Source organism: Oryzias latipes, chromosome 22 (assembly GCF_053564925.1).
Source record: "Oryzias latipes strain Hd-rR chromosome 22, Olatipes_Hd-rR_3.1".
Classification (NCBI taxonomy): Eukaryota; Metazoa; Chordata; class Actinopteri; order Beloniformes; family Adrianichthyidae; genus Oryzias; species Oryzias latipes.
The window spans coordinates 3,403,018-3,417,899 of NC_136258.1; the positions used below are offsets into that span (position 1 = coordinate 3,403,018).

Sequence of the window (14,882 nt, forward strand, 5' to 3'; positions counted from 1 at the left end):
GTACTTTAGAAAAAAAAAAAAATTATGAGGTATGGATATTATTGAATATGATGCATTGGGTGATTTGGTACATTTTTGTTCATAACAATGCTGATTTAAGATGCAAAAATATGGACACGAGTGTTCAGGAAGAAAATCCTCCTATTTATCCACTTTCTCAAATGGGATGCACACATTTTAACACAGTGTAAATGTTTCATAGATAATTCATTTTTGACCAATTTTGCATTCTTTCAACACAGCCAGCAGTCCTTTGCTTGAATAAATAATGTAAAGTTTTAAAGCATTTAAGCAAAGAGTTTATTTTTAACTGAAGTTTTCTAGACAAGAAGTTTATTTTGAAAGAGCCTTTAGTTTACATCACTTCCTGTTAAAATCTTGCGGTCTCTTCTTGGCTCTTCCTGCAAGCATGACAGACCCTGGTGAGAATGTTGAGCTTAATCCACGATCATCCACTGTCATCATCATAGAGGCAATGCTGGAAGTTTATCCAGTTGAATTTAAGAATGTTAAAGAATTATATAATGTGTTTTGTTGTTAGTGTTAGATCATTCGGAGAAGTTTTTATATTTAAAGTTATATTTTAGTCTTTAAAGAGATACTTACTAAAATACGCGCCGTTTAGCTGGATGTTTAGTCAGCAGTTTGACACGCTGAACGAGAATATTACAGTGAAAAAGCATTATTTGATGCTTGAGAGTGAGCACCATGGCATCAAGTCACAGATCATCAGCAGGCAGTGTTAGGAGCACCAAAACCTCAACGTCATCAGCAAGTGTGGCGCATGCCAGAGCCAAAGTTTAAGCTGCAAAAGTAAGAGCATCATATGCTGGTGATGAAGCAAAACTTAATATGGAAAAGGCTGCAAAAGAAGCAGAAAGAAAAATAAGAGAAGCACAAAATCAACACCGAATTAGAAGTATTAACACTAAAAATAGAAGCAGAGGCAGTTATTATGGAGGCTCAGGTTTTAGAGGAAGCTGCAGCAATGGAGTTTGTGGTTGATGATGAAAAGGATAAATCAGAAAATATAAAAATTCAGCGAACAAAGGACTATGTTCAGTCGCAGATTGAGTTCCAGTAATCATCTTCAAGTTCCTCTTCAAAAGATCCACAATACCACAAAACCAGCCAGACAGGCAGAGTCACAAAATAGCTTTGTAACATGGGACCCTCCACCAAACCCTTCAGTGTGTACAACCTGTTGGTGAAAGACTAAGCTCAAGAAGAGACGATAATGTTGGCTGGCAAACACCAAATGTAAGTAAGCAAATCAAATCAGAAGGACAATTTAAAGCGGAAAAAACGAATGCCATCATGAATGTACATGCTCCATCATATGTACCCCCACACGATACCTCTGCCATCATGCTGCACCAAGCTGAGCCGCTGGCACAATACTTGGCACGGCGAGACCTTGTCACCTCTAGCCTTTACCAGTTTGACGACAAACCAGAAAATTTCTGAGCATGGCAGTCATCATTCAATAACGCAGCTGCTGATGTCAATCTTACAGCTAGTCAGGAGCTAGACCTCATGATTAAGTGGCTTGGAAAATAATCTGGTGAACAGGTCAGGCGTGTCCGCTCCGTCTACATAAACAATATTGATCTGGCCCTGAAAAAGGCATGGGAAAGATTATGCCACTGCTACGCCACTCCGGAAATAATCGAAAAGTCGCTCTTTCAATGACTGGACAGTTTTCCCAAGATCTCAGCCAACACTAAATTACGTGAACTGGGAGACCTTCTCATGGAAATCCAAGGAGCTAAAGAGGATGGATACCTGACTGGCTTGTCAGATTTGGACACATCGCCTGGAATTGCACCAATTGTGGATAAACTTCCATATGGACTGCAGGAAAAATGGATGTCTTCAGGTTCATCGTACAAAGCAGAGAACAACAGTCGCTTTCCCCCCGTTGTCTTTTTCTGTGACTTCATCTGTCACAAAGGAAAAAATAGAAATAATCCTAGTTTTATGTATCAAACAGACACTTTCACCTACGCTGTATCAAACATGAGAAAACCATACACTCGCCGTGGAATTCTTTCCACTGTGAACAGTGTCTTTGACCCCCTGGGATTTGTTGGCTCCCATCCAGGGAAGAGCTCTTCTCAGAGAACTTACAATGCAGCTGTCAGATTGGGATACACCAGTCTTAGACGACAAGTTCAAGATCTGGGAGACTTGGAGAGACTCCCTTCAAGATTTAAGAGAGGTTCATATTCCACGGCCATATACATCTTCCTTAATGGGAGCAGTGCGCACAGAATTGCATGTCTTTTCAGACGCCTCAAACAAAGCTATTGGTGCCGTGGCTTACCTAAAGACTGTTCAGGAAGGTGGGAAAGCTGGGGTGGGATTTGTAATGGGCAAGGCTAAGCTAGCAACTCAGTCATCCCTAGGCTTGAGCTCTGTGGTTCTGTTCTCGCATTTGAAATGGCAGATCTTATCCAGGATGAGCTTGATCTGAAGTTTGATGCTGTTCAGTTCTATACAGACAGCAAAGTCGTCTAGGGTATATTTGTAATGAGACAAAGCGTTTCTATACATATGTCCATAATAGAGTCCAACGTTTATGCCAGTCTTCAACTCCAGAGCAGTGGAATTGCGTTTGCACAGAAGAGAACCCTGCAGACCACGCATTACCTTACCAGCATCTCGCCTTTCACAAACATCTTGGATCACTGGTCCCTCCTTCCTGCATAAGACATCAACAGCAACAACAAAACCTATTGAAAGGTTTCAGCTTATTGAACCTGAGAAAGACTCTGAGATCCGTCAACAAGTGCAAACATGTGCCACTTGCATTGAAGAAGCAATGCTTAATGTTGATCGTTTCAACCGCTTCTCCACCTTTGCTTCCATTGTTAGAGGACTTACCTTCCTCACAAACAGTCAAACCCAAAAACTAAGTGCAGGGGATGGCACAAATGCCATCTACCTTGCACTGCTGATGAAATGGCTCAAGCAAGAGATGTATTGAAAGCGGTTTTAGAAGACAGCCTTCTTAAAGGAGTTGTCAGCGCTGCAATCCAACCAAGCAGTGGCTAAAAACAGCCGCTTACAAAAACTAAGTCCAACCCTGGATGGCGGATTGTTATGTGTTGGAGTTCAATAATTCTGAACTGATATCTGTGGAAAAGAACCCAATAATCCTTCCTAAGGACAGCTACGTCTCTCTGCTACTCACACGGCATTACCATGTTCAGGTGAAACATCAAGGCCGTCATCTCACAGAAGGAGCAATCAGAGCTGCAGGCCTATGTATTCTGGGAGGGAAAACACTAATTAATTCAATTATCCACAGGTGCATGACCTGTCGCAGGCTGCGAAGGAAACCAGAGGAACAATGCATGGCTGACCTACCTTCAGAGTGCCTTGAAGTTTGTCCGCCATTTACATATGTGGGACTTGACGTCTTTGGGCCCTGGTCTGTCACAGCTAGACGAACCAGAGGCGGGCAAGCGGAGAGTAAGCGATGGGCTATTATGTTCAGCTGTCTTTGTTCGAGAGCTGTTCATATTGAAATGATTGAGTCAATTGACTCCTCCAGCTGTATAAATGCTCTTAGACGCTTCTTTGCACTCAGAGGCCCTGCAAAGCAACTCCAGTCCGATTGTGGTACAAACTTCATTGGAGCATGTAAAGAGCTTGGCATGGACAAAACTATGCAGAAGCGCATGATTGGTGTCGCCAGGAAGATTCTTGACTCTATGTTACTACAGCAAAAGAGTCATCTAACTCATGAAGTGCATTGCACATTTATGGCAGAAGTAACCGCCATTATGAACGCTCGACCACTCTTAACTGTAATTTTTACAGAATCTGGATCATGCTAGTGAGATCGGGGCCTCAGAACTGTGTGTATAAAATATGATATGAATGGTTATAGGGTGATCAATGGCAGCCACTTCATTGTTACTTAACAAACATGATGGATCACGGGAGTGAGGGCTAAATGTATTTGTAAAAGACGATCAAACCAAACTGCAGATGACTCATGAGCAAAAACAGCAATGATCTCAATGAACAGCCTCTCCACTGCTCTGACTCTGAAAGCTTCACGCATGAGAGGACGAACGCTCCAGTGCTCTCAGGACAGGAAAGTGCTTCGCCTTTGTGTCACTTTTGGAAAATCTCTTAGGGCAACATTACTGAAGTTCCTTTAGACTTGGAGCTGGTGCTGCCTTTTGTGCATGTGCCCCCCCCTCCCCTCTCCTTAGCCATTATGCTGTTCTTCTCTGGTTCAGTGAAAGCCTCAGAGGCAGTGGGAGGGCCGCTCGAAGACAGCAGGAAAACATGTCATGAGCTCCTTTTTGACTATTTACTGGGGATAAAAAAAATGTTCACATTCCACACTCAGAAAAGGTTCCTAAAAACCTCGCATCAGCAATCAAAACATTTTTAGCCCATTTATGAAGTCTAGACTTTACCTCGTCACATGAAACAATCGTGGTTGTCACATTTACAGTGTTTAGCAGCTTTAAAGACGTTTCTGAAGTTTTTCTCTGGTGAAAATGTGAGCATTGAGTGTTTTAGTTTGATCTTCAGTTTGGTCTTGGTTGTGGTCATGTTCCACCAAGTTTGGGTTGTCAATCATCCACAGGTGTCTTGAGTTGTGTTAGTGATCCTCAGTGCATTTTAAGACCCACTCCAATAAAAAACTGTGTTTTGAGTGTTTTTAACATGTAGCATTTATCTGGTGATTGAGGACATTTATCAAGAAATGTGAGCTTAAATCTGCATTTCTGTGTACTTCTTTATTCAAATGATTAAAAATGGCTGTTTAAAAACGATCTTATTTGTGACGTAGAAGATACAAATGGCAGGCTGGAAGCTCCCAGCTCTGCTCCATTCTGATAAGATCAGATCAGATCAGATATTCTTTATTGATCCCACGTTGGGGGAAATTCAACTGCTACAGCAGGTCAGTGCAAAAAAAAAAGAACAGCAGCAATGTGCAAAAAGAATGAACGGGTGTTTAAAATGTGCAAAAATCCAAAGGTAATAACATTTTACAAGAAGAAGAATCCACAACTATATGCACTATACACTCTTACGACTTACATATGTTATGCGTAATAATGAAATAAACTAAAGTAAGTAACAACATATTCAGATGGGCTGAAGACAAATAGATCCAAGATGGTCTTTGTTTTGCGATCTGAGCTGGCATCCAGCTCAAAACTGTACGGCTGGATGACTCCAATGTTGCTCAATATTTTTGTTGCACCGCTGAGGTTACGTCGGGGATAGGAGGGGCCTGTAAGCTAGAAATGAAAAAGCAAAAAATAAATTTATGAACTGCCGCTCTATAGAAAATATGTTTTAGAAAATGACAAGTTATTTGACTTTATCTATAAACAGCATGATCATAATTAAAGACCACAGGGAGCTCTTTTACAATAGATCAAAAGAGGAGTGGGACTTCAAGTGTCTGGTTTCCAGTTCTTCATTGTCAGGTCATCTGCTTTGTCACATTTTTGTTTTCTCCATGGGTTTTGTCATGTTTGAGTATATTTAACAAATGTTCAGTTTCTAACCCAAAGCCTGGTCTGCTGCATTTTGGGTCCTACAACACCAGTTCCTGACAGAAAGGTTGTAACCATGGTAACCATCAAAACAGTTTTTGCAATTATGTTTAGGACAGTATTGCACAGATCCGATTCCGTCCTGAACAGTTGAAGCTTGCTGAAAATGATTGCGTTGCAGATGGGATCAGTGTCGAAATCAGACCAGCGTCGATAATCATCTGGATCTCTGATTTTTGATGAAATGTGGCAAAATCTTTAAACTTTGTTGACATAAATTTGTTTTCTAAAGCTGGTGATGTCCTGATTAAAGGAGGCAAGCACACACTGCAGACCAGCTGCAAGCGGGAAGTCCATGGTGTTTAGATGACAAAGCTAAGAACACAACTGTTTGGATGAGGAGAGTTTGGAGCAGAGCATCAACAGTTTTTATTTTAATTATGAATGTGCCGTTTTTAGCCTAAATCCACAATCTGTCATTTTCTAGCTAGGACATAGTTTCTGGAGAGCAGCAGGAGTTCATTATAAATTCACCTCTGAGTTGTGAGTGGGACTGTTGGTGCAGAGCAACCCCGCCCCCCTTTCCCCTCCCGTTGTGCGACGGAGCAGGGAGATTGTAGCCCCGCCCAGTGTATTTTCTACGTGACAAATAAAATCTTTTTTAAACTGCATTTTTTCATGAATAAAGATGAAAGACTTAAAATATCATTTTAGTTTGACTTTTTTTTTATATCCGTCTCCATTGTCAGAATATCACCACAAGAACACCAAAAACACTAATGAGAGCCTTTAAAATGTGAAGCTGGACCCTGGGTAAAAAATGTAGGATTGTCAGGTTCAGGTGAGGGAAAAGAAGAGGCGTTTGATCTCCCTGTTCTAAATATCAGCTACAATTACAGGCGTCAGAGGACCACAGTTGGGGTTATATAGGGGGGAGTTGCTCACAGGAGAAAAAATCATGGATTTGCTTTGAATTGGGGAATTCTGTGGTGATCTGAGGGTGAGAACAGTCGTCCCATCACTCCCAGCACCACCTCGTCCTGCTCCGCCCCATCATTGAACTTTGTTTATTGGCACATTTAAAGCATATTTGAGTCCCTTTAAAGCCCCCCCCCCCCCCCCCCCCCCGTGCCTCAGTACTCATTACACCTCACGCATTCTGACCCCCATGCTGCGACAGAGCTCCCCGTCTCCTGGCAACCAGCTCTCTTGAGGGGGTGACAGCAATCAAGTGGCCACCCTCACTTCCTCACTTCTGCACATTCAAACCCCCCCTCCCCCCCATCCGGATGCTCTTGCAAAGAGCAAATGTTATGCAGGGAGAAACTTTTCATGGATTCAAGCTTTTCCTCTCTTCTCCCTTTAAAGATTCCTGATTAATCTCTGTTTATCTGGCACAGTCAACTACATGAAAGCTTATTATTGTTGTAGCAACAGAAATGTTCATTTTAGACAGTAGAATAAAGCTATAGTGGACAAAATTACAAATGATGAAAATATGAATCAATGATCATTTTAGGATCATTTTCATTTATCTAATCCTGTCCTTTAAAAATCCGATACCATGCTTTCCGTAAAGCCTTCAGATTAAACTATATCCATGTATATGATAATCTATTACCTTTGGCACAGTTCTTTCCACTGCTCATTTTCCAACCCAGAAGCACACAGTGTTTTGAAGAATGTGATATAACTGATGCTATTTCCGCTTGATCCCCAGCAGAAAAGCAGTCTAAAGTTACAGAGGTTTCATTTCTGCGGCTTCTGTCTGCTCTGGGCTGATAGTAGGAATAACTTGGTTCAACTTATGTCTCATATTTGAGATTTACTTTTAAAAAACTATGGAAATCATCAGAGCTGAGAGTAATAGGGATATGTGGTATACTGAGCAGTGACTGCTGGTTAGTCTGGCTATCGTACTCAAAAGAAATCTTGGATTATTACCAGTCTCTGATATTGAGGTTGAATAGTTCTGGCTTATAGCTCTACACAGAGCTTTTTTATAATTTAATAGGCTATGTTTCCAGGTATTCAGAGACTGCTCTGAACCGGAGCGGCGCCATTCTCTTTCCAACTTACGGGTTTCTTGTTTAAGAGAACGTGTTTCAGCGTTAAACCACGGTGCTACTCGTTTTTGTCTAACAAGCTTTGGTTTAAAAGTTGCAACAACAAGCCAGAAGAGTAATTGCATTGCTGTGGAAAAGCGGATTTTTGATGTCATTTTAATTTTGGGGATTCGAACTAAAGAATGCTCCCCTGGCATATCTGAAGTTTAATTTGTAAATTTGTGTTTTGTATTGTACTTTCATTTTGTGCAATAAAGTAAAAAAAAAAAGTCATGTGCATTTTAGGTCTGTTAGCAGCAGGGGATTGTGGGATGCGGTCTCTTGATCTACGGTAATTAGGGCTCAGCATGAGGGTTTCTGTTTGCCCACGTTTCTTTTCATATGGCAGTTTTGTTGTTCCACCTTAGTTTATTCTTCCTCTTATGTTGTTTCTTTATGTTGCACCATAAGTGTGGGAGGGGGAGAGGTTGATGACTCCTGTGCAATGTTCAATGTGGTGTGTGTATTAAGTGAACAGGCCTGTAATGCCAGAAGGGAGACAATGTTCTCAGCTAAGCTTGCTGCCTGCTCCTCTCTGAAACTGTTAGGAGACGTGCCTTGTATGAGACACGGACATTACTCCAGCGCAGCCAATTGATTGACAGCTCAACTTCAAGACAGCTGGGCTCCGGTTTTGCACTCTGCAAGTGAAGTACCTGCATGGCGTTACAAAGTTTTTTCTACACATTCTTACAGCATTGGAAAACGTTAATGTTTGTCTTGTTTTTCCTCCTACAGAAACCATATTAAAGCATAAAATATATTTCTCTCCCCCATCTATTTTTCATTTTCAAACACTTTTGAAAATGCTCCAGGGAGCCACTAGGGCAGCGCTAAAGAGCTGCATGCGGCTCCTGAGCCGCGGGTTGCCGATCCGCGAGATGGGGGAACCTCCCCACACAGCTGCTCTATGATTTTGTGCATGATTTGTCTATGTCTTGGTTTTTGGGGGATGTTGGGTCATCTGATGGGAGGATACTACGCCCAAAAACAGGGGGTGACACACCCACCAAATGTTAATTACTCCTTTCACTACATACAGGTACAGTCAACACCTTTTTCAAAACATGATACACACTCATATACGCACTCATCCTCTGTGTGCTACTCCATTCCTCGCATCAGATGAGTCACATCAGTGGAGTAAACAGTTGGAGAGTTATGGGATGTCACAGGGTGTTTGCTTGTTAGGGGTCGCCAGCAACATCTCTGACGTTAATGGTGGAAGTTTTCTTTCTTGGGGGTTGATGCCCTAGCTTGGTGGCCGTCACCCCACACAGAGAAGGGGTCCCTATTTATTCTGAAATGCTGGTTTACAGGAATGACATCACATCTGAGCTAGGAGTGATCCATGTCTCTGTCTGGCTGGTTGTGGCCATCACCTATGGGTGGTAAGCCACTCTACGTTTTCCATCTTTACCGTGGCAGCTAGTTGGTTCTGTCTCACCACCTCTTGCTGTAAAGGATGGACCTGCAACTTTTACAAAACTGGCTGGTTCCTGCCTGGAGGACCACACAGATACCTTCTGGGGGGCCCTAGTTGGTGTGTGGGGTCAGTGATAGGGGGGGATGCTCACCATCGACTGTATGAGAGCTGGACTGAGACATTAAATTGAAATATCAAATCAATGATAAAAATGAATTTAGCTGAAATACAAATATTCACCTGGTGTGTTTATAGATCACATAACCTCTGGTGTCAAATATTTTGGGCAAACAAGATTTTTTTAGCTTCAATCTGTTTAGCTGCAGGACAGGGAAGAATTTACAAAATAATTAAAGTTATTTCTCTACCTGACAGGACCTCTGAGGACTGAAAGATGACAGGAAACCAAATCAGTATTTTGCAAGACAAAATAATTTAACTTTTATTAAAAGGATCACAGAAGAAAGGTGTATCCACAGACGGAAATGCAAACCTCAGTCTTGATGAAATTTATAGTTTAATTTTCATGCTGGGGGGTGTCTGTATGTGTGTGTGTCCTGGAGTTTGTTGTTTTCAAATCTCTGCAGGTCAGAGGAGCCTCTGGGTCACAGCATCCACCTCAGAGAGTGTGTGTGTGTGTGGGGGGGGGGGGGGGGGGGGGGGCAGCTGAGCCCGCCTGTCAGACTCAGCTGCCCCTCCAACAAACTGACAATGACTTGTTTTGCTGTAGTTTCTGTTTTGGTCATTGAGTCAGACTCATGAGCACACAACCTCTTTAAGGTGGACTGAATATGTCCACCTTAATGTGATCAGCTTTGTTATGTTGAGGTTTAGCTTTTAATTATTAAAACTAAAATTATGAAACTGGAAGTTTTTCTCTCGTCACTATAGAACCCAGAAGAACATTACTGAGCTCTCACAAAAAAATGAATACATATAAAGAAATATAAATATAAAGAAATGTTGCTTAAGGAAGAATCTGCTATTGGACTAAAAACGTATTAATAACTGTAAATAGATGTTAAGAACCGGCTTATGGTATCTCTGTAAAAAAAAGAGTTTAGTACAACATATTAGGGGTGAGAATATTTAAATCTGCTTCCTCCCACTTCCTGTCAAGCAATTCATTAAACTCTAGTGGACATTGATTGTGTGTAGTGGTTTCAATGTGTGTGTTGCACAGCGGCACAGTGGTTAGTGCTCTCACCTTTGACTCAGAATGTGTTGGTTCTAATCCCAGCTGGGACCTTGCACATATTTTATAATGTGTGGCAGTACTGCAACAATTTATTTTAACAACGATGTGATTCATAGCATAATTTGTGGTTTATCATACGATTCAAAGTCAACATTGGTTCATTTTGAATAATCCGATTCACTGACCTCAACTCGATCCAGGACGTCTTTAATCCAAATTCAACCAGTGTGAGTCAGAGATGAACAGGTGAAGTTTTCCAGATTCCTTGTATTTCCTGCAAGATAATCAAGTGTAAATGAAATGTGTGTCCAAACAAACAAGAACAATGGTAAATCCATTCATGATTCAGTTTCCTAAAGCTCAGCCCACTGTTGTTTTTCCATCAAAATAATCCGAAGGTAACATTCTTAGAACATTCTGGATGGTCACATGTCTTTGCTAAATTCAAATGTTTATAAACATTGGACTGGAATGATGGTTGATCATTTTTGGCTGCCATCACATGTGTGTTGGCCGCTGTAAAGGCACTTGGTCGTTTTTATATTATAATAACCCTGTACCGTGTTTCAATCCCAATCATTTTTTTCATTTTTAAGCTATTCCATAATGGTATGGATCGATTGGATTAACAACTTGCCTCAGACGGATCAATCTGTTTGGGATAAAGGAATATAAATGTATTCATCAATTAGGCTGATTAATCATTACACCCCTAATGTGTGGGTTTTCTCCAATCACTATGATTCCCTCCGACTCTAAAAAACATACGTCATTGATAAAATTGTTATTCTAAGTTGTGTGTGAGTGGCCCTGCCATAGACTGGTGGCCTGTTTAGGGCTCCAGCAGCCTCAAGACCCCAAAAGGGATTCAGGATCGATGGATGGATTTAATCTGTCGTGTGTATTTATGTATATGTGCAGATATGTCTGTTTGGGATTAGAAGCAATTATAATGTCAATGGCATCAATTTCTTTTATTTTCTTTCTGAGCAAGAAATTAATACCTTGTGATTTAATATATGTGGGGGGTTCTTTTTTATTGCTGAACTTGCTTAATATAAACGAAATCAATCAATCAATAAACTAAAAGATTACAGAATTCATTTCTTTGGTCTAAAAATGTTGTGACTTTTGCTCCTTTTTTTTGCATTTAACAAAACTTTAAAAGTAAAAATCTTCATTCTGAACTTAACATCTGGACTCTACGACGGAGTATTAGGGCCACAAAAAAAAAAATTAGAGCCACCAAAAAAAAAAAAGTAAAATTACGAGATTTTATCTCGTAATTTTAGGAGATAAAAACTCGTAAATTTAGGAGATAAAAACTCGTAAATTTAGGAGATAAAAACTCGTAAATTTAGGAGATAAAAACTCGTAAATTTAGGAGATAAAAACTCGTAAATTTAGGAGATAAAAACTTGTAAATTTAGGAGATAAAAACTCGTAAATTTAGGAGATAAAAACTCGTAAATTTAGGAGATTAGAAGTAGAGATAGAAGTTAAAGATAGAAGTTAGCATGCAGAGCAGCAGGTGAACGCCGTGCAGCCGCAGAGAAGACCGACTAAACTTAGTTGAACAGGTGAGCTGAATGTTTATTGATAACGTTCCAAATGTCTGGAAGGTCATTTGTTTGATTTACGATTTATTAAAGTTTTATTTATTGATGGTTGGTTTGCAGGATCTCTCAAGCCCGATGAAGCCGTCGTCGGTGTCCCTGCAGCTGTTTGCTTGAATCCTTTCTTCACCAAAGACAAGACTCTACGTCTGTGTGACGCTTCCGTCACACAAAAGGAGGAGCACTTTTTTTTTTGGCATTTTCAACGTTCCAAAGCTAATATAAAACACTATTTTCATTCCTCTTTATAGACCTTTTTCGCAAAAACCGGAAACACGTCAGCAACGTGTAAACTTAGTTCCGGTTTGTGCTTCGCTGGCGGAGAATGGCAGAGCCTAGAGTGTTTTCGAAGAGCCTGAGTTGTGTTCCGAAGTTCATCAGCGCCGATGCGATGAAGAGTGTGAAGATGCATTCGTCCACTAAAGGAAACAAATTGGACAAGGGATATAAATTCTTCCACGAAGAGTTTATCCACCATTACCAAGGTAAGCTTCAGCTAGCTTAGCCATAGCCGCATCACCGGTAACTCTGTGTGTTTGTTTACGTCAACTGTAAATCCTGGTGTTATTTGTAATATAAGGTATAACACATCGCAGTTAATATGTTGTGTGTGTGTTTAAGTGAAAAGGCATGAGATTAACATAACACCCAAAAATTTGGTGAAGCTGTAAATAAGAAATGTTAAGGTGCCCGTTTGCGTCTTCATTCTTCTTGCTGCAGACAGTTGCGGCACTTTCTTCACTTACTATTAGTATTATTTTTCTGAAAGTAGGGTGACCACACGTCCTCTTTTCCTGGACATGTCCTATTTTTCGATACTTATATGATAAAATAACATTGAACATAGATGAAATGTAATCATATTTGCTTCATGTATGCAGCTCTGCACACCAATTACTCTCGATGAAATATCTCACAAACTCACTTCACTCCTCTTTTTTACAAACTCAAATCTGGTCACCCTACTGACAGTTATAGTTTCATGTTACATTGATGTAGCAACATAAGTATGTCTTAATTTTAACCTATTTAATTTCCAGACCGCACATTATTCACAGCTGGGTCAGCAGGCTGATCCACCCCCCCCCCCCCTGGCCTGCACGAGTGGCTTGCAAAGATGGCACAGACCAAGAACACAGGTGGGTTTGTGATCAAATTATCATTATGATTTAAGAACGGATGTGTATCCATAACAACTGTAGATTATTATAAAAACACCCCCAGTAGTTATTACAGACTGTAATTTCTTTTTGCCTTTTATTTATAAGGGAATCCATCCTGAACCGGTTAGTGAGCTGGTGGTGCAAAAGCCCAAAACAGTTGGCTAAGACGGTCTGAGGTCCACACTGTACAAGGCATATACAGGTGAATAATTTAACTTTTTGTTGCTTTGTGAGAGCAAGTTAAGTTTAAATGTAAAAAAATTACATTAAATTTAAATGTAGTTATGCACTTATGTCTAACTTTTGTGTGTTGTGTTTCTCTTGTGTAGGACCACAGCCAGATCCATATATGATGGCATCTGGAAGCAGATTATGCCAGGTGCAGCCCCAACCTCTCATGGCTGTGTTGGATGGGGTTTCTGAGATGGAATGAAAGAGAACTTGGATAGATATTATAGCAAATGCATGAATGCATACCTTAAATTACACTTATCTTGTCTTTAAAAATCAGTTCAGCCTTCTGTCTTACTGTTGATGATCTGTAATGTTCTTTTTTATTCTAAATCTTTGATGTTATTTGTGTTGTTATTAATCAGTTGTTGTTACGCATACCTAAAAATATTAAATGAGGCACAATTTTGACCAAAATTGTTTTATTTGTTCATCTAATTATTTTTGTGAAGTCAAAGTCACATTTCAACAGGAAAATATTAGGAATATAACAATTATATTTAACTAGATTTTAAGAATATGTGGAAACACTAAATTTTTCCATACTATTTGCACATTATTCATTATTTACATACCAAACATTAATTCACTCTTCAACACAAAAAAGTCCTTGACAATTTGCCAAAACACGGCATTTAAGCCAGATCTGATTCACACTGCCCATCAGTGTGAGCGGCACAGAGAGTCCCTGATGTGAAAGGACTTTATCCTACTGATCACTCTTTCCACTATAATTCTGAGGCGGGTAATGGCTTGGGTTTGTTCTATTTCCTCCTTGCTGATGGAGCTGAAAGCTTAAAAGGTGGAATCATGATCTTAGATCCAATGTCAGTAAGGAGGTCTTGAACGAGGAACTCTTTGTCTGCCATGACATCGTCTCCTGGCTCCAGCAAGGGAACTTGGCTTCTAAGTCATGGATGTATCCAAAGCCTCATCCACAGCACCTGTGAAGATAAAGAAATTAAAAATCAGTCTTGATATATTTATTCTACCTTTCAACACAACACAGTAATCATGTTTTGAAAAGTATGTTAAGTATTTAATTACAAATACATTTCATTCATTTTTGTTAATGACAAAATACCCAAAATTAATTAAATACATGTAATTAAAATAGGTGAGAGCATGAACATCTTTTATTATAAATATTAATTTGTTCAGGTAGAAATGCATGTATCCAATAACGGTACACATAGTTGACTAACGTTAACCAAACACATCATGAACAACCTTACCTGCAGGTGGGTGTGTCACGTAGTCGTGATCCATCTCTACTGCCTTAGCTTAGCCACCATGTTGCTATCTTCACAGCATAGCTGCATAGACTGACGTTTGAGGTTCTGTCATATACTGACTCCCTTCTCAAAGGAGCAGTAAAGTTGTTCCAAGGGAAAAGGCGCGGGACAAAACCACTCTTCAGGCGACGAACGACGCAGCCGCACCACAATCCGGAGCGAAATGCCGGCAGCAGAGGGTGCTACCTGTGTTTACATTAAAACTATGCCCTTCGTCTCTTCGGATCACCTGTATCCATTTGGGTTTCAGGTTTGGATCCACAGGAAAATAATGATATGAGAGGCCAGGCTGTTTTTGGTTGGAAGACGAA

At 40.3% G+C, this 14,882-nt stretch overlaps 1 long non-coding RNA gene across 2 annotated transcripts; it reads left to right on the forward strand.

The window, feature by feature from the left end:
- The first annotated feature begins 12,136 nt into the window (after positions 1-12,136).
- Positions 12,137-13,693, forward strand: LOC144989062 (uncharacterized). 2 transcript variants are annotated; one of them, XR_013653210.1, is made up of 4 exons: positions 12,137-12,367; positions 12,923-13,021; positions 13,151-13,247; positions 13,375-13,693. It is a non-coding gene; the product is annotated as an uncharacterized LOC144989062 (long non-coding RNA). The 2 variants fall into 2 exon arrangements; XR_013653209.1 differs by having other exon boundaries at positions 12,137-13,021.
- Positions 13,694-14,882: the final 1,189 nt, after the last annotated feature.